The 27,853-nt window shown below is 35.9% G+C and overlaps 2 protein-coding genes across 2 annotated transcripts in view; both read right to left on the reverse strand.

Moving 5' to 3' along the window:
• kcng2 (potassium voltage-gated channel, subfamily G, member 2) overlaps positions 1–27,853 on the reverse strand; it is a 141,484-nt gene that overhangs the window by 75,252 nt on the left and 38,379 nt on the right. The gene's annotated exons all lie outside the window — the stretch shown is intronic.
• The window catches only part of ctdp1 (CTD (carboxy-terminal domain, RNA polymerase II, polypeptide A) phosphatase, subunit 1), a 121,091-nt gene that overhangs the window by 710 nt on the left and 92,528 nt on the right, over positions 1–27,853 (reverse strand). The window lies entirely within an intron of this gene.

A 27,853-nucleotide genomic window follows, 5' to 3' on the forward strand; every position in this document is an offset into this window, starting at 1 on the left:
TTTAGAGTTTTATTTACAACTTCGGAACAACTTTACCATGTAGATGGCACTCTCCAAGAATTAGGAACAAACTAGTGTATGTTTGTTTAAGAGCACTAAAAGAACAAATGTCATGTTTTTTGAAGTGAGAACTATTAGATGTGGTAACACTATTTCGATGGTCCACTTTAGACATTCTATTAACTAGAAGTAAATTTCAACTAACTCTCATTAGAGTATTAGTAGACAGTCTGCTTAATATCTGCTAACACTTTATTTTGATGGTCCCCCAACAGACATTCTACTGACTGTAAGTAACTTTGCAACTACATGTAAACTTATTCTACTAACCACAACACCTAACCCTAGGGCTGGGCGATAAAACGATAATTATTGCGATTTAATTTTCCTTAATAAAAACAGTAACAAGAGTAATAAAAGAGTAATTAAATCTTCGATATAATGTTTATGCACCAAAAGCGGAACAAAACAGTAAGCTCGCACTGCGCTGCTGTTAACTTTGAGCTGAGTGGATAAATGGTCTGAGTGGTGCGGTTCAAATGAGAAGCGCTGTTTCGTTTACTCGCTGATCTCAGTCTCGGTCACATGACCGCTAAACAGCACTGTAAGATACAGTGAAAAGCGCTTGAATTCAGAAAACACCACAAACGTCTCACTGATTTAAACTAGTTTAAAGCCAGATGAAACAACGCTTAAGGCTTTTCAATCTACAAATCACCATCATCTACCATGGATTTACTGTAGTAACACTAACTATGGTATTGTGGCAGCAATGTGGGATATTCATATTGAATTTTAGTATATTATTAATGTAGACATGTATTAAATGTATTAAAGGAGTAAGGGAATATAATTACAGCATTTTTTTGTGATTAAGCTATAGCTTTTTTGCATTTATACTAAATGCATTTAGGCTACTGTTTTTCATACAGTTACATTATACCATGGTAGTGAGGTGCTATATGTGTGGTTTTAACTGTGGTTATCATGATCTAAATGTATGCTACTATGGAAGACCAATGGTTAATTTTTAATAAACTCAAACAGTCAGAATATTTAAATTTTACCATGTAAAAATGTTGTTACAATTTTTCTGTCAACACAAGCTACTGTCAGTATCAAATGTGCATTTCTAAGAGACAAAACATGTAATTTTATAATTATTGCAGCATGCACTGCAAACTGTGTAGAGACATGTACAATCAAAGTCAGGCAACAGAAACTTGTTTCATGATTTGAAACAATATCACCCATAAGCACATGCAGAAACTAAGAAATTAATCTTTCTATTAAGTTTTTTTTTTTTTAAGGAAAAATGACTGGAAAAATGTAAAGAATTCAAAAACATTTAGTGTTTGTCATGTTCTGACAATAAAAAGGAGTTTTAAACCACAATTAATAGTCTGGTTTCTACAACTTTCATTTAGGAGCAAAAATCAGCCTTTAAACTTAAAAGAAATAAAGATTTGACATTTATCGTGATAATTATAGATACTGACTAATATGAAAAATGTTATTGTGATCATTTTTTTGGCCATATCGCTCAGCTCTACCTAATGCTAACCTAACAGTCTACTAATGTCTACTAGTATTCTAATGTGAGTGGCGTTTACTGTGAACAGAGCCGCTCTGACGGGAAAAACTTGTAACCTGCAAGCATCTAAATAAAGTGTCGTGCCGCAGCGCATACATTTATTTAACTGAATCACAGCCTTTGTGATTTTACAATAGCACTATGCTATATTATGATTTTTAAGTGGTTTTAGTTCCTGTCCTTGATTCTGACTGGTCAATAGCTGTGTTTTATTCACGATAAAACGCGGCTATGACCGCTTCACCCAATGGTGAACCCAACTTCACCCAATGTTCTCAATTGATATTGTTCATTGAAGCTTACTGTATTATGTAGAAGAGCAGTGTGAGAAAGAGATCGAGTGAGTGAGTTTATTACCTGCATTCAGATTTAACATTTTCCTTCAGGTCAGTCCTATGTTCATAATAAAAAATCTGTTTAAATGTCTGATGTATTATCTTGTCCTTTTAACAGTTAAGGGGTTTTCCCGTGACTGACAGCGCTAGTCAAAGTATTTGTCAGTTGTGTCTTGTTCCGTGTTCACAACAATTCAGTCTTTTCAATGTAAAAGTCTTCGCTACTGACTGACACACTCATAAAGACAGTCTTTGCCACCATCTAATGCCGTAAAAATGTAACTTCTGTTGCTGTTCACGGTCAGGGACTATTTTTTTCCAGAGGAAGGAAGGCTTTTAGTGAAATTTTACTTAATGAAAGTTGCATTGATACATAATTTTGGCTTTAATATTTGTATTGTGTGGTAACCGTTTTATAAAAGCAATAAGGTACGAGGCTAGTGCTGTATCGTGAATAAGTCACAGCTGAAGGCGGCTTTGCGTCGTGCCTAACAATGTCCTTCAGCCGTGACTTATTCACGATACAGCACAGCCTCGAGTACCTTATTGCTTACTTAATACATCGTTCAGACTTTGAAAACGGTCTAAAATGCGGTTCATGGATTCTCGTCCGTTTTGCCGGTTAATCGACACAGGCAAATTGTAATCGAGGTTTTTTTTAAATTGAGTACTTAAATTTAAATCGAGGAATCGTGACAGCCCTAATAATTATACAAATAAATGTGACTGTTCAATTTTGCAATTAACTAATTAGAATTAAACATTCCAGAGCTGGATAATAGTTTGACTTTTTGAGGTACACATACATCATTTTCTGAAGATTAAGCAGCTTCTTTCACTCACCATTTGAACAAAAAATGAACTTACAGGAAGATGCTATTAATCAAACACTGGATTCAATGAAGTAAACACTTTTCTACCACAAATAATTCAAATACAGAAACACAAATGTCATGCTCTCAGCAGAACTGCACTTCTGATGCCTCCCTCTTACAAACACACAGCCTATTCGAGACAATATGGATGGGCAGTGAAAAGAAAGCACATCTCTCATGAATCTGTATTTCCATTGAAGTGCATCTCACAGTAAGATGATGCAACACACTGTCCTGCTCACAGCCTCTGCGCATGAATACTGCTCTCATAAACACAGAATCCTGAGTAGATGATTCATTTAAAATGTGATGGCCTATTGACCGGGCAAAGAATTCAGATTAATGCTAATTTTCACAATGAGCCCATCAATCACAGCTCTGCCTGGAAGAATATACACCACTGTTTAATATCTGAGGTCTGTAAGATTTTTTTTATTTTTATTCCGCAAGGACACATTAAAATGATGAAAAGTGACAGTAAAGACACGTATAATGCTACAGATTTCTATTTTAAATAAATGCTGTGCTTTTAAACTTTCTTTTCATCAAATATTCCAGAAAAACACCTGACTTCCGAAGACTTGAGCACAAGTCATAGAGAAGCATTTACGTTACTTTTATGGTGCTTTTGTGCTCCATGGTGGAAAGTAGTGAATACAAGTTTGGAGAGACTGAATGAATTTTCATTTGTGGGGTGAACTATTCCTTTAACGCACCCTGCAGTAATGTGTTTGAAACACCAGCTTCACCTGCATGAAAGCCAATCGTATTGACACTGACATACACACACAACTACCTTGTAAGCAAGTTTTGAAGAAGATATAATAATGCTCTGCCAGTGGTAAATAAGCGCCGGCTGTCATTATATCTGCTGATAGTACAGACGGCTGCTTTGATCACTGGACAGTATGTGTCTCACATTTAGTGTAATGATGAATCCACTACCACCTGCTGATAAAGAACCAGCCCGACTACATGAATAAAAGATAAAAGCAAAGGAAGGACAGAAAATGGAAAACATTAGGAAAGAAAGTCAACCTGACAATGGAACAGACCGTGTGTTTGATATTTATGGACTGAATATGGGGGAAAAGAGGCTCAGCATTGATTTCACATCCTTTCTGTCTGTGTCCATGTACCTAGCATAATTATAAGAAATAAAACCAGGAAGTTTGTCTCACAAAGTTCTCAAAGCCCTTTGAGCATTGCAGTCTTATCAATCAAGTCCACTGTGCATGTACACAAACTGCAGACTTTAGATTAACAGCGATTCATAGCACCACACAAATTTGAGACTTACATCTGCGATCAAACCACAGACCAAAGCACAACGCTGTTATTCAGACAGCCATTATTCCACAGTCCTTTTCTTCATGTGATATTTAATGTGGGTAAATCTGAAATCGGCTATAACTCCAAGAATAAAGAACAATATCATCATACAACGTAGAAATGTGATCAGCCCAGGTAGAAGACCTACATCACATCCAGATAAACGTTACAGTTTGGAAGGTCACCCAGCACCATGGACATTAACTGCTGGAAAGCAGCGGGTGCGTTTCGAAGTCCGAACGCCATCCGCGTATATTGGAGAAAAGAATCGGGAGTCACGAACGCGGAAATTTCAGAGGCACGTTCAGTCAAAGGCACCTGCCTGTATCCTTTTAAAAGATCTAATTTAGTAATGTACTGAGCAGTGCCAAGATTATCGATACAGTCCTCTATACCAGTGGTTCTCAAACTGGAGTACGCGCACCCCTGAGGGTACGTGAGGTGACGAGTGGGGGTACGCGAACAAAATCCTGAGTTTTGCCATTCATTAAATTCTACCCCACCTTAAAATAACCTTAAAACTGAGCATGTATTTCTAACAGGCAAAATGTCGTGACATCCAATCTTTTGCGGTCAAAACTGACTACATCCATACAAGCAGTGTGCAAATATGTTGCGTGCAGATGCTGTCTTAGCAAATCACGCTACATTACTGCCATTCTTGACAATGTACCTTTTTAGCACTTACTAGCATGAAGAACAAAAAGAACAAAAAATCGATTTAAAAACTGTCTTCGATACAAAAACCCTGTGAGTTCTTGTTTTAATGTTGATATACATTAAATGAGCAAGAAATCTTTTTCTCCAAATATTCTCACGATTGCAAAATGTGACATTGATTTTATATAACAGTTTAACAACAAAAAAGGGTAATATTAAGTGATAAACATTTTAAATGGATTATTGTCAGTGTTGTTTGCTCAATTTTGCAACGAAATAATAGTTCCAACGAAAGCCACAGAAGAACCAACACGCAGTGGTGTTTCGTGAATGAATCTGCAGCTCTGAACGAATCAAGAGTAAATGATTCAATGACCCATTCATAAATGCAGCCACTTGCTTCATTACTGAATTAATTAATAAATGACTCAATGACCCACTCACTAAAACAGTGACTTACCGCCACCTACTGGTGATTTTAATATTTAAAAGTATCACTTCGTTTTTATCATCATTGCATATTTCTCTATTGAACCTTTTGTTTTTTAAAACATTATTTTAAAAAGGTATTTATAAAGGTAAAAAAAAATAAATAAATACACTGGAAAAATCAATTTAGGGGGAAACTATTGTTCCTTAATGGAAAAGCTGTGACTGCAGTCGAAGTGGAAGAGAGGGGGTACACAAAGATGTTAAATGCTTCAGGGGGTACTCCACTCGAAAAAATTTGAGAACCACTGCTCTATACGTGGTAAGGGAAAAGCATTAGGTACCATAACAGATGGTAATAAAACAGGTGAAATCTGCATATGGGAGCACATCAAGGTTATCATCATTAAATAAAACTGTTATGAAAGTGAAAACTAGTCAACAAAAACATCCATTAAATGAAAATTGCATAAAAAAAAGGAGTTTTTCATATTTTCAATCAGTGCTTGATTCCTCTCTCAAGCCTAGCATTTTCTCATAATATACATTGCACATCACCACATTTTTCAATGATTCTCAAATGACTCGCTGGATGAATCAGTCTCTCATTTCCCCAAGCCTGCTCTGCTCTGATTGGCCAGATTGCCCAGTCTGTTGCGATTGGTCTACCACTTACAGCTCCAGAGCTTCCTAAAGCTCAGCGACTGTACACACTGTAAAGACAATAACGATGGCATCAATTTTACCATATCAATCCAAGGGCGAGACTGATGATGAAATATTGGAAGAACTAGTTATTCAACCAAAATCTCCATCGTGAGGACAACTTGAGCATGAGTTTCTCAGTGATATGCTACTCAGTTTGACGTTCATCATGAGATGTTGCATCTGTAATTCCTCACCATCAGCATTAACAAGTGTATTTCCATCAACAAACCGATATGTATATTTCTAATTTATTGCGGTGCACATGTGAGAACTGTATTATTAACAGTATCTATAACAGCGCATACGTTAGCCGAGCACTAACGCGAATGACTGATGTAATGTTAAAGTTTGTAAAACAAATCTTCCTCCATCCTTAATCATTACTCAAAGTAGTAAGATGAAAGGCAATCTGCATTAATGGACACAATTTTAGGTAATAGTGGGCCCACAGCTGATTAGCAGAAGTATTTCAAGTATTAAGACAGTGATAATGTGAGTTTGCTGGAGACATACACAATATAGCTAAAACACAAAACTATGTATTTTGATCGCTCTGTATAAAATACATCAATAATTAATCACACTTACAGGTTGTGATTCTGAGGAGCAAGTTGGTCCAAATAAAGCAGGTTCTGTCAGAAATGGGATTCGAACTACAAATGACTCGTTTAAGCAGTTCAGAGTCGACTCTTTCTTTTGAGAGACAATAACTTTATGATGCACTTTCAGCTTTACAACTTTGCAGACTGTTTACATTCACATACAGCTACATTACACTGCATGAAAGGTAATTTTCAAAAATCTATAATAGGGGCACTTTTAATTATCTTCTTGTTTAGCACAAAACAAAAAGTAAATTGACTGAGTTAAGAAGCCTATGCATAACTTCCTCACTACCTCACACACATACACATAAACATAGTTCAATACACATACACATTATGTTTCCCCTATAACGTGGCAGTCTAATTAATCTGGGAGATGCACATGGACAGTCTCTTCAGCAAAGCCAGAGATTTGTGCCAGAGAGAAGTGCTCATTGTAGCAGGTTTGCAGACACAACTTTTCTGATAGACTGAAAAAACATGTACAGTCCTGATTCCTGGAACTTGTATAAGGATGATTAAAGGTATGTATTTTATCAGTCCAGGCATTCACTGGGCATGACATCGGCGTTGCAAGCGTCACACTCTACTGTTTGAGCTACAGGAATCCTTGATTAGAAATAGCCAAAAATGTTCTTTATATAATAATGTGATCTCGTCCCCATAACAGACATTTTAGAGAGAGACATATTCTTTCTGTTGACAGTTTAATGCTTTTGTCAAAAATTGCAGACCAAAACGCTGACCAAAAGTACTGTAAAACAAAAAGTTTGCACAAAACTGCATTTTCAGACTAGTGTTGTCAAAAGTACCGGTACTTTGGTACCATGTCAATGCTTAAATTTTAAAAACATAATGATATCAGCCTTTTTGCAGTACCAGTACCAGTAGTACATGCTCAATACCCATATTTGTGTGTGATCTGCAAAGAGCGTCAAAGGCTTCTATTTACAACATGTTTTTGCAGCATTGAGCATTGTAGCCACTTACAGACATATTTGTTGAGCATGTGAATGCAATGGCCAATCAGAAACATTTAAGTTATGCTGAGCACACACCCGCATGGAGGACTCCAAGATGGTGAGAAATAAGATTCTCTGGTCTGATGAGACCAAGATAGAACTTTTTGGCCTTAATTCTAAGCGGTATGTGTGGAGAAAACCAGGCACTGCTCATCACCTGTCCAATACAGTCCCAACAGTGAAGCATGGTGGTGGCAGCATCATGCTGTGGCAGTGTTTTTCAGCTGCAGGGACAGGACGACTGGTTGCAATCGAGGGAAAGATGAATGCGGCCAAGTACAGGGATATCCTGGACGAAAACCTTCTCCAGAGTGCTCAGGACCTCAAACTGGGCCGAAGGTTTACCTTCCAACAAGACAATGACCCTAAGCACACAGCTAAAATAACGAAGGAGTGGCTTCACAACAACTCCGTGATTGTTCTTGAATGGCCCAGCCAGAGCCCTGACTTAAACCCAATTGAGCATCTCTGGAGAGACCTAAAAATGGCTGTCCACCAACGTTTACCATCCAACCTGACAGAACTGGAGAGGATCTGGAAGGAGGAATGGCAGAGGATCCCCAAATCCAGGTGTGAAAAACTTGTTGCATCTTTCCCAAAAAGACTCATGGCTGTATTAGACCAAAAGGGTGCTTCTACTAAATACTGAGTAAAGGGTCTGAATACTTAGGACCATGTGATATTTCAGTTTTTCTTTTTTAATAAATCTGCAAAAATGTCAACAATTCTGTGTTTTTCTGTCAATATGGGGTGCTGTGTGTACATTAATGAGGAAAAAAAAAAGAACTTAAATGATTTTAGCAAATGGCTGCAATATAACAAAGAGTGAAAAATTTAAGGGGGTCTGAATACTTTCCGTACCCACTGTATATCCCATTTATAATATGAATACGATGAATACGATGTTTGACATTGTGATAACCATAGCAACGGACAAGAAAACAAAAATCTGATACATCAAATTAAATTTGTGCATTAAGTCTTGTAATGTACAAGATCAACAGACCTGCCACTTGTCACAATAGTTTGCTATGGTACCGAAATTTGTACCGAGAACCACAAAATTTAACTGGTATTGGTATCTGTCACGGTATGGTCAGGCAAAAGGAGGACAAGGATCTAATTGCAGCACTCTTATTAAACCAAAAAAAAAGAGAGAAGATAATTCACAACGAAGATGATCACAGAAAAAACACGTGGCAGTAAAACAACACAAGAAAAAGAACTGAACAAACTGAAGGCTATAAATACACAAACGAGGGAAATGAGGGAACTAAATAAACAACTTAATTAGTGATTAACTAGCACACAAAAGGAAACTAGGTCAACTAACAACTGAAACAAAACAGAACAGAACCAAACCAAAACAGAATGCACACATTACAGTATCGACTACTGTAAATATTTTTTTCATTGTGACAACACTACTTCAGACAACTGAGAATTGCTGTATTCTTGAATTGTCTGGAGAGTTTTCTGACAACACCTCAACTTTCACCCACCGACAGCTGTCTGTGACCCCGCTGACTCAACAACACCCCACATAACATGTCTGAAAATAATATGCATGTTTTAGATGCCTCAAGAAAGACCATTTTCCCCGTTGGGAATGCTGCTGTCAGGCTGGAAAACCAGCAGGACAGATGGAGGGTTTCTTTTTAAACTGCAAATAGACGGCACTAATGGCACAGCAGCATAAAAAAAAAAATAAAGGAAGGAATATCCCTATTTCTTACAAGCTGTCTCACTCCCTCTGTCTTTCACAGTCTACAAGAAACAGATTACATAAGCACAAAGGCTGTGAGAATGAGAGAATGGGCTTGTGGGAGGAGGATGTGACTGCAGAGCTGTTGAAACTCGGCCGGCTCAGAATTTGTTCCCTATGAATGCACCTGAAAGATTTAAACAGGACAGAGTCCTCACAGGCGAGAGAGAGACAACTAAAGAAAAACAGAGTGCAGTGACGAGGAGGGAAAGACAAAAGAGGAAGAACAAGACAGAGAGAAAGAAAAATATGTAAAATATAGAAAGAACAAAAGGCGAAAGGAAAAAGCTCATAATTTTCTTTTAATGTTGTTTCCAAACCTGCATTTCATTTTTATCTGTGGAACTCTAAATAAGATTTGTGGAAAACTGAGTAAAGTGACAAGTATTTTTTCGGCTGAACTATCCTTTTAAAGCCACAAAAGAGGCATTCAATAAACCCTGGAGGTTTAATGATGTGTGTTCGATTAAACCCACATGGCTTCATTCGTTCTCATACAGCTGTGTGTTAAGCACCGTGATGGGGTGTATTGATTGAAGATGGAGGGAGGCTAATTGATGGTCGTACATGCATGTAGTAGACAGCACTGGTCTATAAGTGTCACATTTTGTCCTGATGCGTCCTCAAGAATCAGTGTGAAGATGAGGTCAGAACGAGCGAAGATCAGTCTAACGTGTAAATGAGGCATGAATGTTCCCAATCACAGTTCAGAAGATCATTTCAGACATGGATTTTGTTTACTGTAGCATTCACAAAGACAGACCTAACACACTTTGAGTACTGTGGCCCATCAATTACTTGGGAAAAGCTTCTGTTTGGGATTGTAGCTTGAACTGAAAAATAGATCAAAGAGAGCTTTTGTGTCAACTAAGCACACAGCTCAAAAAAAAAAAAAAAAAAAAAAAAAAAAAAAAAATTCTAAAAAGGAGTTCAAATGTACACAAGCATCATCACTGCAGCACTGTTTTTCCTCTTGTTTGTGCACCCATCAAAACGAATGTTTGTAGCTTTCAGTCCATGTGCATTAGTTTTGGGGTCTTCTACACTACAGCTTAAAGGTTTATGGTCAGTAACATCTCTTATGTTCACTAAAGCTGCATTTATTTAATCAAAAATACAGTAAAATTCAGTAAAATCAGTAATACTGTGAAATATTATTATAATTTAAAAGAACTGTTTTCTATTTGAATATATTTTAAAATGTAATTTATTCCTGTAATAGCAAAGCTGAATTTTCAGCAGCCATTACTCCAGGCTTCAGTGTCACATGATCCTTCAGAAATCATTCTAATTTCTGCTGATTTGGTGCTCAAAAAATATTTATTATTGTTATATTTTGAAAACAGTTGTGCTGCTTCCTTTTTTTTTTTTTTTGTGGAAACCGTGACACATTGCGTTTTACAGGATTCTTTGATGAATAGAAAGTACAAAAGAACAGCATTTATTTAAAATAGAAATGTTTTGTAGCATTATAAATGTATTTACTGTCACTTTTGATCAATTTATTGCATCCTTGTGGAAAGTTGACAAAAGAAAAAAAAAAACAACTGCAGATACAAATGGATCAAATATTTATGACACATTTAAGTACAGAATGATCTTTGATGTTCTGTGTGAATAGGGAATATGTCAACCCAGGAAAAATTACTTTCAACTATTTTATCTGGTCCTTGACTTTAAATCCTTATTGTGAGTCAGCTGATCTGGATCACTAAATGCTCTTTAAACGGCAGGATATCAGAAAGTGCTGTACAGTCTCCATTAAAGCACTGCAGCAAACAGCAGGAGTCTTGTGGATTGACCTGAAGCTCTGATGGCTGTAGCAGATCTATGTAACAGATTTAAGGCTCAGTGATTTTAAGATGGCTCCATTAACTTGTAATTAATTCAACCATACTGTGCAAAGTCAGAGCTTCTGAGAAAAAAATATGTCACCCGTGCTGGCAAAATGTGTCGGAATGCGCACGGGCTAATTTCACGCTACAGGCGAAATAAGTGAAAAATGTCCATTTTGGTCGAAATTGAGGTTTTCACAAAAATTAGTTCATTAAGCCCTTGTCTAGCGATCCCAATGCTCCAAATAGCAATTAAACATCTAAAAGTATCTTTATTTGTATGTTTTCTGAGAGAAGTACCTTTTCTTTGACCATGAAAAATGCATTTTTTCTCTGCTCGCTTCTGGACGACTGGCGCTTCCCTTAGCACAGGTTTGGTGTTGTTGTAAAGCGCAGCATTCCAACTTTGTGAATATTCATAGCGAATTCTCGATGGCATGAGCTTGAACCAATGAACTGTGATTTTCAAACTCATGCTGATGTAAACAAAAGATCTTACTCACGCTGACTGACAGATCCGAAGCACACGCACAAAAAGACGCCTCAGCGCGTAATCCCGATATACACCTACACAGAATTACAGTATTTAAAAAAATTTGTCTTGGCGAGTATTCAAGCAAACATTATCTGTTATGATGTGTAACATTATATTAGATCTGTGTGATACAGTAGGTCTTAATATATAGGCTGTCTGTTTCATTAATGTTAATCAAACAATTGTGGAATTATGGAAAAAAGTTTTCCTATATACATATATATACGGGTTTTGACTTGGTTTGTGACAAATTTGGTGGTATTACCAGGGATTTTAAGGTATGGTTGCTATTTGATTTTGTTTTGGAACCTTCAGAAAACTTTAACTTGATTTTTCTTAAAATTGACTTTGCTGACTCTATCAACAGGTATAGCTCAGTCCATTTTTTGTCAGATTCCAACAATCAAGAAGGTTTTTTAATAGAGAATGTGAGAATAACAATAACTCATTTTTGAAAATTTGCTCATTGCAACTCATTTTGCCAGCAAGAGTCACATATAGAAAATAGCAGTGTTTGCAATGCAGCAAAAGGACAGTATGAATGTTTTATGTAAGTTTAGTTTTTCAAAATTTAACTGCTAGTAGAAAGAGGAAGCTGGTAAGGAAGGGAAATGCATAATAGTTGTGTTTACTACACACTTTTGGAAATGCAATGTCACTTTCATTTATGGCTCTATCCCTCTCCATCACTCTCTCTCCTGTCATTCTGCTAGGAGGCTTCCTGAAGTGGATGTTAAGTGAGTATAATGGCCAAATAACTTTTTTAGTTAAGTATTTCTATAAATGCACTACTGTTCAAAAATTTGGGTCCATAAGTTTTTTTAACAGTACAGTCAATGTTGTTCTTCTGAACTTTCCATTTAAAGAACCCTGAAAAAAGTATCATGGTTTCCACAAAAATAATACATTTTTCTTGAGCATCAAATCAGCAAATTAGAATGATTTCTGAAGGATCATGTGACACTGAAGACTGGAGAAGTGATGCTGAAAATTCAGCTTTGCATCATAGGAATAAATTACATTTTAAAATATATTCAAACTAGCAAACAGACAGTTCTTATAATTTTTTTAATAATATTTCTCTACATTATGTTTTTACTTTTTTGATCAAATAAATGCAGACTTCTTTCAAAAACACTTAAAAAAAAAATTCTTCACAGCCTCAAACTTTTGAACAGCAGTGTATATAATTGTAACCCCCCACAAAAACAGCTTTACACTAAACAGCTCAGAGAGAAGCGACCCTGAAAAAACAGTCTGTCACGCTTGACATGCTGCCAGCACTTATTAATTTCAGCAATTTAAATGCACAAAACTTTCAAGCTCATCATAAGCCAATTAAACTCTAGCCCTGAAAACATAAAACACCCATAATTAACCCAAATGCCTATAAAAGTCAAGTTTATTGACACTGCTCTCATTAGAGTTTAATGTAGGACAAATGATTGTTCCCACATTACCACAGTGTGACCTGTAACAAACAAAACGAAGATTAAAGAAAACAACAGATGAACTTGAGCTGATCTGCATTCCATAACTTCTAATAAACATGAACTGGTGAGCACTTTTCAGATAAAATTTGCTGGCAGATGACAAAACAGTTTATAAATCCTATAGATTAGACTCTGTAAATTCGGAACAACATGAGGGTGAATAAATGATGATAGAATACAAATTTTTGGGTGAACTATTGCTTTAACACAGTGCTTACCTAAAATTTTGGCTTCATATCGTACTTCAAAAGAAACATATTTTTGCAGAAATGTAGCTCCTGCTCAGAAGTGTAGTACACAGGGAAACAATAGAGAAAAGAGAAGCAGATATGAGAGGGAGGAAGTCCATGCACCTTATCATCCATCATCTCAACAGTCGTTCACCGTGTTTAATCCATCACAGTTCTGTTCTGGGAGGACATAAAAAGAAGCTGGCCCTATTCAAAGATCATCCATTTACCCAGAAGCCCCTGGACGTAGCGGCAGTGATACATCAATTACAGCATGCATTAGAAATGCAGCTGCACTCATCTACAGTAAGGGAAAAGTCACCATTTAACGACAATTACAAAGTAACTAAGGAGTGATTGCAGAGAAATGTCTCATTTATCTTTATTTAACCTTTGGAATAAAATATGAACACGTATATCCACAAGGAACCTCAGATTTGGAGAGCGTTGCTCGCTAGCACCTCCATTAAGCAGTCAACAGGCAAATTATTTCTGCCTCATTAACTTCATAAACGTGCCATTCATACCTTACTCTAGTGAAATCATCATTAGTGAGGAAAAGAGTGAAGTGGAAGGATTTTCTAAACAGATCCCTTGGGACATGACAAATCCAAATCCTTTTTCATCTACGTTCACTTCATCCATTGTTTGTTTCCATGGAGAACGGACCCAAGACATGGGCAGCAGTAATTAAATAGATTGGGAGTGTACCATATTCTTATTCTCGCTCTATAAGCCTTTAAAATCAAGCTCAGCTGTTCAGAGAGTTCTGATGGATCCATTAAGAGTGCAATAATGGGCCTCTTCTGTGTGTTATTTCACAGCCCATAATATTCACCAGCTGAGGAGATTGAATGTAAAACAGCACCTACAGGTCTGTTGCCATGGTGTTAAGTGGCGGCCTTACACCCTGAAAATCCTCTGAAAGCCGTTGGAAGAAAGCTTATGAAGCTCAAAGAAATCCATTAACAGCAATGTTCTGAAAGCACCATCTTTAATACAGGTTTGACAAAGAGAAGAACAACTTACTATATGGTGTATCATACTGTATGGTGATGAAAGGGATAGTCAATCCAAAAATGAAAACTGTCATCATTTACACAACCTCATGACGTTCCAAACCTATTCATCTTTGAAACATCATCATCCCTCCACTGAAAGTCCATTCCATCAAAACTATGAAACTAATCCATATGAATCCAGAAGTTAGTCCTTCTGAAGAGGCATGATCGCTTTAAAACAGATTTAATTTAGGCTTTTATTCACATATAAACATTGATCAATGTACATAGAGCACATTAAATATGGTAAATGAAAGCTCAAACAAGCAGAACAAAGAGATTTATACAGGTTTGGAACAACTTGAGGGGGAGTAAATGATGACAGAATTTTCATTTTTGGGTGAACTATCCCTTTAATATTGATTTCTTTTACAATATCTTCATGAACTTTTTGGTTTCGAGGACTTTCAATGGAGGGACAAGAAACTCTGTTTCATTAAAAATATCTACAAGATGAACAAAAGTCACAGGTTTGCAATGACATCAGGGCGAGTAAAAGTTTTTGGGTGAACTAACGCATTAATGCCATCTAATTTTCACAGCATATGGTGTTAGTTTTAGTGAAATGGATTTTTTGTCAAATTATGTAAGCACAATTCCTTTAGAAAAAAGGTTTGTAAAAGGATGAGAAAAGTGTATTAAAGTCAAATATCCAAACTTTCGACTTCTTTAAGGCACAAGTTAAAGACATAGTCTTCTAATTCTGTATTTAAAAGATGAAACAGCATAATTTAATATATTTGTGCGAACATACATGCTCAGTAGTAGGCACTGAACTACAAGAATCATGCTGATTTCTCTTGTGTATGAGCATTGTATGTAAGCCTAATTTACATGTACTAATTGACACTTTATCAAAAAATACTTAAAAGTAAAGCAATAGGGACAATCCCCATAGAGCAACCCAGGGTTATGTTCTTTAAATAAAGGAACATTTCACTCAAAAAGTCTAAATATTCTGGTACTTTCAAGATGTGGCTTGATGGCCCCCAGTCACCGTCCAAAGAACAACGTGAACATTCTGCCTTTGGTGTGCGATGGAAAAAATAACAACAAATGGGTTTCCAAAGACGTGATGGTGAGTAAATGACAAAACATAAAATTTTGGGTGAACTGTGGGACTCATTCCTTATGTGGCTTTAAGAAAAAAAATAAAATAGCTCCACTTTAACACTTCCCATTTTAAACACTCAAAAACAAAACACTCAAGTGCCAAGGTTGCTTTTGGATTATTAAAAAAGGGATTTCATTCTCCAAAGCAAAAATATCTAAAATAGTACTGCTGTTGTAAAACTAGGGGTGACCCTGAATAGTTGACGATTTGATGCTTCGATAGGAGGAGCCTGATTCGACTACCAATCTCACAGTCAAATCTTCGCAGAGGTGTTATGAAACGAGATATGGGGGTGCTCAATATCTGATTTTACATAGACGTACCGTTCTCTCCCAATAGGTTAATATACAGTCTATTATGATAATGCTATGAATAAAAATATGTAAAAGAAAGAATCTTTTAATAAATATTTTTAATGTGCGTAAATAAATCCAACCACCCCTGTGATAGATTTAAGTTTCACTTCCATGATCCGCGACCAACAGAGGACATCTTGGCAGCAGGGATTCAATCTTTAACAATGTCTGGGATAGGAAAGTCTAAAGTGTAGAATTGGATGCACTTTGAAATGGTAAAAGATCCAAATGATGATCCAAAAAAAAAAAAAAAAACATATATATGCAAGTTGTGCCAACAGCTCATGTCCTACCACTCAACAACGACAAACACCGCATTGCGCTTCTGCCAGCCAACATTAACGAGTTGACTAGCGCGCTATTTGAAAAGACTCAAACGGACACAGGCAGATCGCGTGAAAGACTGGATTTTTTTTTCCTTTCTTTCAATCAGGTAGGGTACAAGTAATTTCAAAACATTTCAGCCGGTTCTAATTTGATTTTTGGATGCTGTGAATGTTTAGCTAAAAAGACTGCCACTCCAGTTTAGCGTTTATTGTCTCTGCAGTTAAAAAGACAAAGTTGACAATTCTGGCTACACTTTCGTTATTTTAATAATTTCTTTAATTTTAATTTAATTATTGATCACTCTGGGTTATCTCATTTAACTATTTGTGGCTTGTGTTTTGATGTTCCCCTGCACTTCAGGCATTTTGCAGTTGTGACTTGATTATGACCATTTCATTTTTTTTAAATTATTTTTATTTATTACAATGGTATATTCTGTTCTAATTCAATTCTGTAAATTAATTTATTGTTTTTTGGTGCATCGATGTTGCACTGTAGAGTTAAAGCTTGCTCACACAGGCAATTTAGCCGATTTAATTTGATTTGCCGACATCTGAAATGCATATCTATCTGCAATGTGGCCTTTCTGCAGTTATTTATATATATTTTTAAGGTTTATTGATCCAAAATGTTTTTATTTATTTTCTTCTATATCTTTGTGTGGCGTTCTGTACATCGTGGTTGTGAATGTTTATCCACATTGCCTTTCATTTCAGTTTAAAAAAGATAAAATCTTTGTCAGTTTCGTCTATCACTTGACAGGCAGTTTGGTTGCTTTATTAGAAAGTTGTTTCTCAGTGCTGTGTTTGAAGGAAAATAAAAGTTGTCTTAAGGCACGGGCATATGATTCGACTAACAGTCGTATATTGGCAATCTGATTCGACTATGTAAATCTGTAGTCAGGGACACCCCTATGTAAAACATTTCAAAATGTTAATTATCACGCTAACAGTCTGCTGCATATCCCATAGTGTTCCCGAACAGAGCTGTTCAGACTAATAATTAATTAATGGAAGCTGCTAATGAATACTTGATTTTGTCCCGTTTCAGAACAAAGCCGTAAGCGTGAAGAGGCAGGGGAGGAATGTGTGTACACTTTCGGTGATAATTAAGTTAATATGGTGACTGGGGCCTTTTCACAGATAAGCAGCCAAAATGAATGCCCATGAATGTGTGTACACATACACAGAAAAAAAACACACGTAAGTATGGAGAGACAACAGCTTTTCATCTCTCCACCCACGGCATGCTCTAATTGGCCCTCAGGGAACTGCTACACTCTGAATCCACACTACGACACCACACATTTATGTTACAGGAAACACGTCTGAGAATCTGCAATCCACATGCAATCTAAAGTGAGACATCTGTTGTCCGTATGCATTTATTCAGCAATACGGCATCTGCAACAGGATGATATTACTGTATATGTATTGTTGATGAGTGATAATTAGCGGTATTTGCTAAGACAAGTGTCACAATTACTACTGCTCCTACTTAACGGATTTTTATTTCATAAGCGATCAGACTTAATTTTAATATTTTTAAACTTTTGACAGTATTTCACCATGTTTCACCATTTAGTCAACATTTCATCATAACTTGTGTTTTAATTTAAACCATTTAGCTAGTCATTATATCCATTTTTCGTCTTGTCTAGGACTGTCACTTGAATATTTTTGGTAAAAGTCCATCAGTAGTTTGACAAGAATAAGACTGACTTTTGCAGATTTTTACACAGTCAAACAAACTCACTTTTTAAGAAAATGTAAAAATTTAGAATTATACAAAGGGGTTCAAAGGATAATTTGTTCTTCAAAGCCAGTTCTTGAAGCGAGAATCAGCTCCGTCCAAATTAAAATCTTGTCTGGCTCAGTCTCCAATGGCTTCAACTTCCAATAAAAAGTAGCCAGATATGCTTCATAGACTGAAAATCAAATATAGCCTGAAGATGAAGGTTGCCATAGAGATAATGTGCACAACATGACAGATAGTTTTCCTGGAAACAATCACAGGATTTGCCGTAAGAACAGCAGGAGAAAGGGTCAAAGACACAAGGGCTCTTTGCTCACACACGTCAGCCCTGTTTCATTAGCACTGAGCAGCAAACTCAAAACCACCACCACCACCACAGACCTCCTCCCTCAGGTTTCAACCTGGCGATCCAGAAAGAAGTTAAAGTGAGAGAAGAACTCCCAAAGTTCTGCTTGGTTTTCTGCGGTTGTTCAAAAGCTGAGCTGATGGACTGTGCTGCGGACAACTATGGTCTCAAAGATCATTAAAATCCTAAGCAGGCAGGCTGTGGCTCATCGTAGTTTGAGTGATGAGATCTTTATGGAGAACAACGCTCTTGCTCCCTCATTGAGAGTTTCTACTGTAAATCCAGAGCTGCGCTTCTAACTTTCTCCTGCCCTGAGGACACAAGATCAGGAATATCCTGTAGCTGCCATCTTACCAGTGTCAGAACAGGGATACTCCTGATAGGATGTAAGGGGAAGTGGCAGTGTTTCACGCTCCAGGGGGGAATGACGTCTCTGATCACTGCACAGTCCTTCATGAGGCAAGTCCTGCCCTCAGGCATCTGCCAGCCGATGGTTCAGAGAGAATCTCCCCGGGTTTAGGAGGAGGACACAGGCCAAATTCACAGCTGCTTTGTAACTGTCTGCTTTACAAATCTGTGTGGGTACTTCGAATATAATTTTTTCAAATATGAATAACACAACTACAAATTACATTTTTCATGATCAAAGATCAAATGATTAAAAATGATTTGAATGTACAAAGACCAGAAGATCTGTGTGGTGGTTTCTTTGCAAGTTTTCTAAATTTTTAAGCATGTTTTAGTAAATAAATCCAACCACCCCTGTGTCCTGCAGTGCAATGTTTTATATTAATTTCAACAAATATATATATATATATATATATATATATGTATAAATTTAAATATATTATTTTAAACTACAATTAAATAATAATGAAATTCATTCATTATTATTTAATTGTTTTAAATACTTTAATATTATTTAATTAAGATTATTTCTACAATAAAACAAGAAAATTCATATTTATATGCAGGTTTCATATAAAAATGTTCAGGTTTCTCCTTCAGTGTAAAAATGGGATTTTTTTTGTGCTCATTTTATTATCTCCTTAACACACTGTACAAGTTACTCTCTGAGGTTTAATAAAGTACTTGGGAGTAGTAGTGTTACTACTTAGCATATTAGTGATGCACATTTTTTTTTTTTTTTTAAATAGTATGAAAATCAATACTTCATGTCATACTTTAGGACACCACTGTGACATGTCAACGACCCACATGCAGTAGTGCTTGGTCAGGTGACCACATGATGACAGGATAATATGGCACTAGCAGCGAAATTCATTTTATTTTCTCAGAGGATCAAAAAACAAGGTGGGCTGGTTGATTTAATTCATCAGCATCCCACATGCACACATTTACATCACTGCAGTATGCTAAAACACGCATAATTCAATCTTTGTAGAAACAGCAGTCACATCAGTAATATGCTTAGAAACAGGAAGACTGAACTAATTTAATGCGGCGCAGAGACGATTCCTCACAGCACTGTGAAGACATAAGGGCGTCACTCTTACCGCAACAAAAACAAATACACGCATGAAGAAAATCAAACTAATAACATCCCACAGCATTGTTTGTGCAGCTCTATGATGCGAACATTAATTAATGCAAATTTGATCCTTTTCACGCTTAGAGAATAATTTACTCATTAGCAGATATAAAAGGACTATTTTTCCCACTCAATATTTAGTTGCGGCAATAATGTTGTGCTAATAGTTACCACTTTAACTATACTGTATGACTTGTGTCATCTATTCTTCCTTCTTTCTTGTCCTCTAATGTCACTACCTATTTTTATGCTTGTCACAAAGAGATCAATTTATATGACCAATAGTTCCAATAGTGTCTAATAATTTTTTTCTCCTTATGACACAATACTTAATAATTTGACCACAATAACACTATTTATTATAAATATTATTTTTTGTTGTTGTTAGTAATAATAATGAAAACCATTACAATTTATTAATACATTTTTTTGAGTGTAGAGTCTATCTGATGTTCTGTTTCATTATCATTGAAGACATAGTTCATCCAAAAAGGAAAATTACGCAACTAAAGTTTTAAATATGGATATTTTTCTTTAAAAAAATGCATCACTTTGTTTCAGAAGAACTTTATTAACCCCCTGGAGTCGTATGGATAAATTTTTTTTATGGATGGATGCATTATTTTTGGCTTCAAAACACGGCCCCCCCATTCACAACCATTATAAACACTGGAGGACTAAGGAAAGTTGATAGTCATATACACCTAGGATGGCTTGAGGGTGAGTAAATCATGGGATAATTTTCATTTTTGGGTGAACTATCCCTTTAATATTATCGATAATGAAAATTACAATTATTAGTTTTTTTTTTTTTACATTACTATTAACAAAAACAACAAAATCACAATTTTATTAATAAAAACATCCTTTTTATGTGCAGTTTATTATTATTATTATTATTAATAATAATACTTTATTAATAATAAATTATCTATTTTGTGTGCAGTATCTGATGCTCTGTGAATAAATGGACTGTAGTTTGAATACTTGTCATTACTTTCAATAATTTTATTATATAATATAATTTATTAATAAATTGGTCATTTTTGTGTGCATCTGATGTTATGGGAATGGTGGACTGTGAGTGGCCTATGGAACTGCAATGGGCAGCAAGGTGTACTGTACAGAGAAAAATGACGGTCTTTTTTGTCTCCACTGGACCTGCTTCAGACTAGGAGAATTAATGATGAGAACATCAGGTCCATTCCCACTGGGGAAATGATAAATACTGCGCTGAATCAATCCTTTCACCAGATGACTGAACAACATGAGCATCGAGGACAGTAAAATGAGCTCTGCTGCATTTCAGTTCCACTGTAGCCGAAGACAGTTTAACTGAACTAGAGCTGGAACTAAGAATTATTTCTTCAATCGATCAATCTATCGATTACTTTTTGATTAATCTAATAATCTAATGAACTTTTACCTAATGATATTATTTATGACAAAAGATAAGGTTTATGCAGTGCAGGCCTAATTAGGAAGGGTGTTTACTATGGCTGCGTTCAGTCACTTTTGGGGATTTACAGCAGCAATTGCTTACAAGCGTGAATCCTGAAATGTTTTGTTCATTTAGATTAAAGTAGCTGCTTTAATATGTTCATTCAGCTTCATTCACGATTCAGTATTCTAACATAGCAGGGACATCATCACCGCTGGTTACATTTTAAATGCCACAATGAAAGACAAGTTTTTTTTAACTTAAAATTTCTTAAATCAAACCAAATGAAATGATGCAAAGCTAGTGACAGCAAGAAAGTTGAGTGAGGATGAGGGGCACCATGGTACACATTAGTGTCTATGACAAGAGCGTTTGCATAATGGCTTGATCAGAGTGCTTTAACGTCACTGTACACTTAATCTAATAGCTTTCAAAGCGCTCACTTCAGTGTGAGAGAACAGGCTTTAGTTACGGAGTAGAATCAATGAACTTTTTAGAGCTTTTCATTTAAACAGTTTCGGCAACGGACGCTAGCCTTTTGCCTTTAGAGCACTGATGCACCACTAATGGAGTGTCTCAGTGTTTACAAGAGCTGATAAAAGCCCACTGGTATTTCCCTTTTGGTAAACAACATTTTAGTCAACAGCGTGAAACCCCTTCAAGTAAGAAAAAGATTTAAAAGCTCTAATGAATCGCTACTGCAGCATAAATCACAGAAGTGAGCAACAGCAGGTCAGTTTATTTAGCATCCGTACATTTTGTTAAGTATAAAAATGGCGCAGTCAGCAAGCTTGAGCGATGAAACTTCTCAGTTTTTAGGCCATATCTATTATTAAATCTAAAATAGAGTAAATGATTAACTATAAACAAAAACAATAACAACAACGACAAAGGACATCAATGAACCAAGACCATTTCCCACCCCAAGGACTTAATTGACTTTTATTTTAACACGTTTTCTTCATTCGTCATAGAATATAAGCAGAATATAATATACAAAACAAACACAGATAGACAGAAAATGAATTAACTAATAAATTAATAAGGAATAAACTAAGGAATTAATATTTAGAAGCATTATATATTTAGCTATTATACGTATTAAATAAATACAGCCTGTAGGCGACAGCCTTGAGCACCTTGTAATGACATGAGATAAACCCTATGCTTTAAAAAAAAAAAAAACAGGCTTTGATTGTTGTTTACACCGTGTTTTAGACACTGGTTGCATTAGGTGTACCACGTTGCTGAAAAATATTCACAATGATTGATGAATTAGTTGCGGTATGACTGGGCATCATACAATTAACAACTGAGGTTTACGCATTACCACACAACTTTCAAGTTGTTATGAACATAACCACTACTTTTGGAAGTGTAACAGTGGTAACAGTTACTTCTCTTTGATTGGTGGATTTCTCTTCAGAATTGTGAGTAATGTAGTACTTCAAGTTCAAGTTTTACTTCTTTTTATAAGTTTAATTAACCTTTGTTGACCACAGTGCTGTACATAAAATAATATTTAAAAACAGTTCCAGAGGGTTAAAAGCACGAGATAAAAAATTAGTTTTTAGCATACACTGTGTTCCAAATTATTATGCAAGTGACATATCAGTGGGATTTCATTACAATAAACATTCAGATTTTAGTTTTTCAAAGAAAGTGTTTGTTTGTTTTATTTCTCCATATCTTTTTAGATAACTGTTATCAATCTCAGACAAAACAGTTTGCCAGGTCTACTTAGGTAAATGGAAACCCTACTTAAAGATGTTGTTCCACATTATTAAGCAAGTCACAGTTCTCATGCAATATGGGGAGGAAGAAAGATCTTTCTGAAGATGAAAAGCATGAAATAGTGCAATGTTGTGCAAAAGGCATGAAAACAACTAATATTGTGTGAAAAGTGAATGTAAATTATCACACTATCATAAGATTTGTGAGTGACTTGGAGCATAGCAGAACTAAGGAAAGTTTCTCTCAAAAAAATTAGTTGTATTAAAAGGACAGCTATAATAAAAGCCGGTGTTGAGCAGCAAACAGGTATTTGAAGCTCCTGGTATCTCTGGAGTCTCAAGAAGCTCTCCATGCAGGCTGGCAGTTGTGCGTAAAGTTGCATTTCAGCAACCACTAACCAAACCTCATAAAGAGAAACATTTACAGTGGGTGTAGAAATAGAAATAAATGAAGACTCATTTTTAAATAGTTTTACTCACTGACGAATGCCGTACTACAATGGATGGTCTAAATGGATGGACTTCTGGATGGTTGGTGAGTGGCCACCACGTTCCAACAAGACTGTGACGTCAGCAGGGAGCTGGCAGGTGATGATTTAGGCTGGAATATTGGGAAGTGAGATGGAAGGTCCCTTTAGGGTCTCTGAGGGTGTCAAAGTGTTCATAACTGGCCATTTTCAGCTTTGGTATAAAAAGAAGGATAATGCCTTCTGATATACAATGCACTATGCACTATCCCATGCTGCAAAAAACACCACAGCAATAAAACTGTTTGAAAATTTATTTCTACACCCACTGTAAATGTTTCTCTTTGTGAGGTTTGGTTAGAGGTGGCTAAACTGCCATTTTTCACATAACTGCCAGCCTGCATGGAGAGGTTCTTGAGACTCCAGAGACACCAGGAGCTTCAAATACCTGCTGCTCAACAGTGGCTTTTTTTTTACAGCTGTCCTTTTAATACAATTAACGAGTTCTGCTGTGCTCTAAGTCACTCACAAATCTTATGATAGTTTGCATTCAGTTTTCACACAATATTAGTAGTTTTCATGCCTTTTGCACAACATTGCACCATTTCATGCTTTTTTTAATTAGATCTTTCTTCCTCCCCATATTGCATGAGAACTGTGACTTGCTTAATAATGTGGAACAACATCTTTAAGTAGGGTTTCCATTTACCCAAGTAGGCCTGGCAAATTATTTAACAAACCTGTCTGAGATTGATACCTAAAAAGATACAGAGAAATAAAACAAACAAACACTTTCTTTAAAAAACTAAAATCTGAATGTTTATTGCACTGAAATCCCACTGATATGTCACTTGCATAATAATTTGGAACACAGTATAGATTTGAACTCGGACACCATGGGAGCAGCTCTAACATATAATGGCAAGCTATTCCACAGGTTGGGGCCGGCCACTGCAAAGGCTCGGCCTACCCTCACTGTAACATGGAATGTTGGACACACAAAAGATGACAAATACATGATCTAAGATCTATCTATGGATAGAGATTAAGCCTTAGAGGTATTGGGGGGCCAGAATAAGAATAATGAGAGCTTTATAAACAAATAGCAAAATTTTAAAATCAATGCGTTATCAGACCAGTAGCCATCTGGTGAATAAAAACAAAATGTATTTCGCAGGTCCTTCCACAGATTCTTATATCGTTGCTTGTGAACCTTTCATTTCTTGAAAGGTTCTTTAAAGGAAAAAAATAAACTGGAGATTTTGAATGACTGTTCTGTGTGCTCTATTAAAGCAAGTTTAATCAATTCACCATGAACTTTATTCTTATTTTTTATGTAATTATAATAAAGGGTTTATTTTTAAATGCACATCAAATTCATGTGCCCTCATAATCTTTAAATCAAAAACATTAACTTCCCCTCCCCCTCGCAATGAGAGGACACAAGGGCAATAATCCATCCACTCCAGCAACCTGTCACTCACAAGATCGCAGCAATGGAAAATGACAACGACAATCAATTCTCAACAGACAAAATAAAGCCTATGTTTATACTCGTTCAAGAAGCCATTTCACTCAGATATACATCACATTATGGAAGAAAAGACAATCACAACTTCCATTTCATGCCAACTCTAAAACTTGAAATCAACAAAAGTCAATGACAATAACTGCAATCAATGCTCATAAGTGTCTAAAATTCAGTGCTGAACACATCCTGTTTAATTCCTCTTTTACAGCATGTTATACAGACTTACTGGTGATGTAATGACTCAACTGGCCATTCAGCATTATATCCTGTTTAATGACAAGAGAAAGATCACATCAATGTAATGGATACTGATAATTGCATAATGCAAACAGAGCCCTAGAGGGAATCTGGGAAGCTCTCTTGAGAATTGCCTTCATCTGGAGCCATATAACAATGCTAACAGTAATCCTCAGCAATAGCGGGCCTGTGCCAGATTATCTAAATGGCTACAGACTAAGGAATAGGCTTGCTGCAGTAGTTGGTGTTACACTGTGTTCAGGCATACACAATTACATAACTTGGCCACCGTGGCACCGCCCCTACTGTCGTTTTGCTTTTTTATAGAAATAAAAAACATTTAGTTCAGTTGGACAATGGACGCTACAATTTTAAACTGAAAGCATCTACTCTGCTCCATATACAACACGAGCTGCAGAGTCACAGAACAGTGCAGCAGAAGTCTTGAAGGTAGCAAGGTGAGATGACTGACAGTGAGATGACTTTTTTCTTTTCTTTTTTTTGACCGCAAATTCAAAACAATTTCATTACCCCGCATATTGATAGCTATGGAAGCTTGTTTCTGCCAGGGAATAAAAATAAAATAAAAAATTGCGACTTTTTATCTCACAAATCTAACTTTTTTTCTCAGAATTGCATGATATAAACTCACAATTGCAAGTTATAAACTTGAAATTGCAAGTTATAAAGTCAAAATGTGTGATATAAACTGGCAATTCTGACTTTTTTTCCTCAGAATTGTGAGATATAAAGTCAAAATTGTGAGTTACCAAGTCCAATTCTGAGGAGAAAAAAAGTCAGCTCAAGTCTGACATTTTCTTGCAACTGCGATTTATAAAGTCAGAATTGTGAGCTATAAACTTGTAATTGCAAGAAAATGCAGACATGAGCTGTAGTGCAGACATACAAGATCCAAATTTGAATAATCTTCCTCTGAACAGCAAAATGCAAAAGCCCTGTTCTTTACAAAGACACTCTGGAATATTCATGAAGTGGGTGTCAATTTTATGCACCGTCCTCGTTTTGTCATTCAAATACAGGCCGTCTCCACAGGAGCCTGAGTTATTACACAACATGATATTTGCAGTGTTTTTAAAATAAAATATAATAAAATGTGACTTTTTAAAGACTTTTTTTAAAATCTGCACAAGGAAAATTAGAACCTTATGTGCATTTTATATTGGAAATAATGGATTTTGCTGATACAATAATGTGTTTAAAGAAAAGCAATAGCCAGATTATTGTGATACTTGTAACATTTATGAATTGAATTTGTTAAATAATGTTTAGTCTAATAATAATTTAATAATTTTGTCTAATGCAATAGTTGTAATTATATACATTACAAGCCTGAAATGCACAGGGACCCTTATTTTGAAATATTTCTGCATCATTTTAAGACTTTTAAAGGCATTTTAAGACCCTGACACGAACAAAACAATTCTAAAAATCACACCGATCACATCCTGTGTATAATGCTTTCATGTGTTATATTTGAACTGCTTTTTGTTTAAGCCACAATTTTGTCTTTTTTTTAATTTTTTTATTTATGTGTATGTGGATATTGAATGAAAAGAATCAAAGTATAAAAACCTGTTAAGTTAACTGTTCCTTACTCACTTTTATATTGAACAAGCACTGCTCATTGATACAGGTAGCGTCGGAATACTAACTACTGAAATTCGGAAGCATTTCTTACACCGCGCTCCATCCCTCATCCTCAGTAATATTTATTCCTCAGCAGGGACTGTGGTCTCCATCACCAAACATGGCCTCCATCAACAAATACTGCTTCATCACCAATCAAATCGTCTGTCACCCAGCAGCTGACTGATTTTTCTTATGAACAGCATCTATCACCTGACGCAGCCTCAAGCACATTCACAAGCTCTACGAGTATAAAACAGCACAAAGAACCAATTCTGACTCCATCTGCTGAGATCTGCTCCAATTTCACTTTTTGCTCTTTCCAAAACTTTATTAGCCTGGTTTAGCATAATTTTAGGATATTAATGAGCAGAACTGATTCAAAATGTTAAGGCGCAGGGGAATGAACTCATGCAACGTCCCATTTCAAATAAAAATCTGGGTCCTTCACCACTAATTAGCACATGACTCCTAAATATGTATAAAAATAAAAAAAAAAATGCTGATACACAAACACTAGACAAATGAATTCTGACAGGACTTACACTACCGTTCCAAAGTTTGGGTCCATAAGAAGTCTCTTTATGCTCACCCAGGCTGAATTTATCTGATTAAAAATACAGTAAAAACAGTAATATTGTGAAGTATTATTACAATTTAAAATAACTATTTTCTATCGTAATATACTTTAAAATGTAAATTATTTCTGTGATGACAAAGCTGAATTTTCAGCATCATTACTTCAGTGCATCATTACAGTCTTCAGTGTTGCATGATACTTCAGAAATCATTCTAATATGCTGATTTGCTGCTCAAGAAACATTTATTATTATTATCAATGTTGTGCTGCTTATTTTTGGTGAAACTG

Source organism: Ctenopharyngodon idella, chromosome 19, assembly GCF_019924925.1.
Source record: "Ctenopharyngodon idella isolate HZGC_01 chromosome 19, HZGC01, whole genome shotgun sequence".
Lineage (NCBI taxonomy): Eukaryota > Metazoa > Chordata > Actinopteri > Cypriniformes > Xenocyprididae > Ctenopharyngodon > Ctenopharyngodon idella.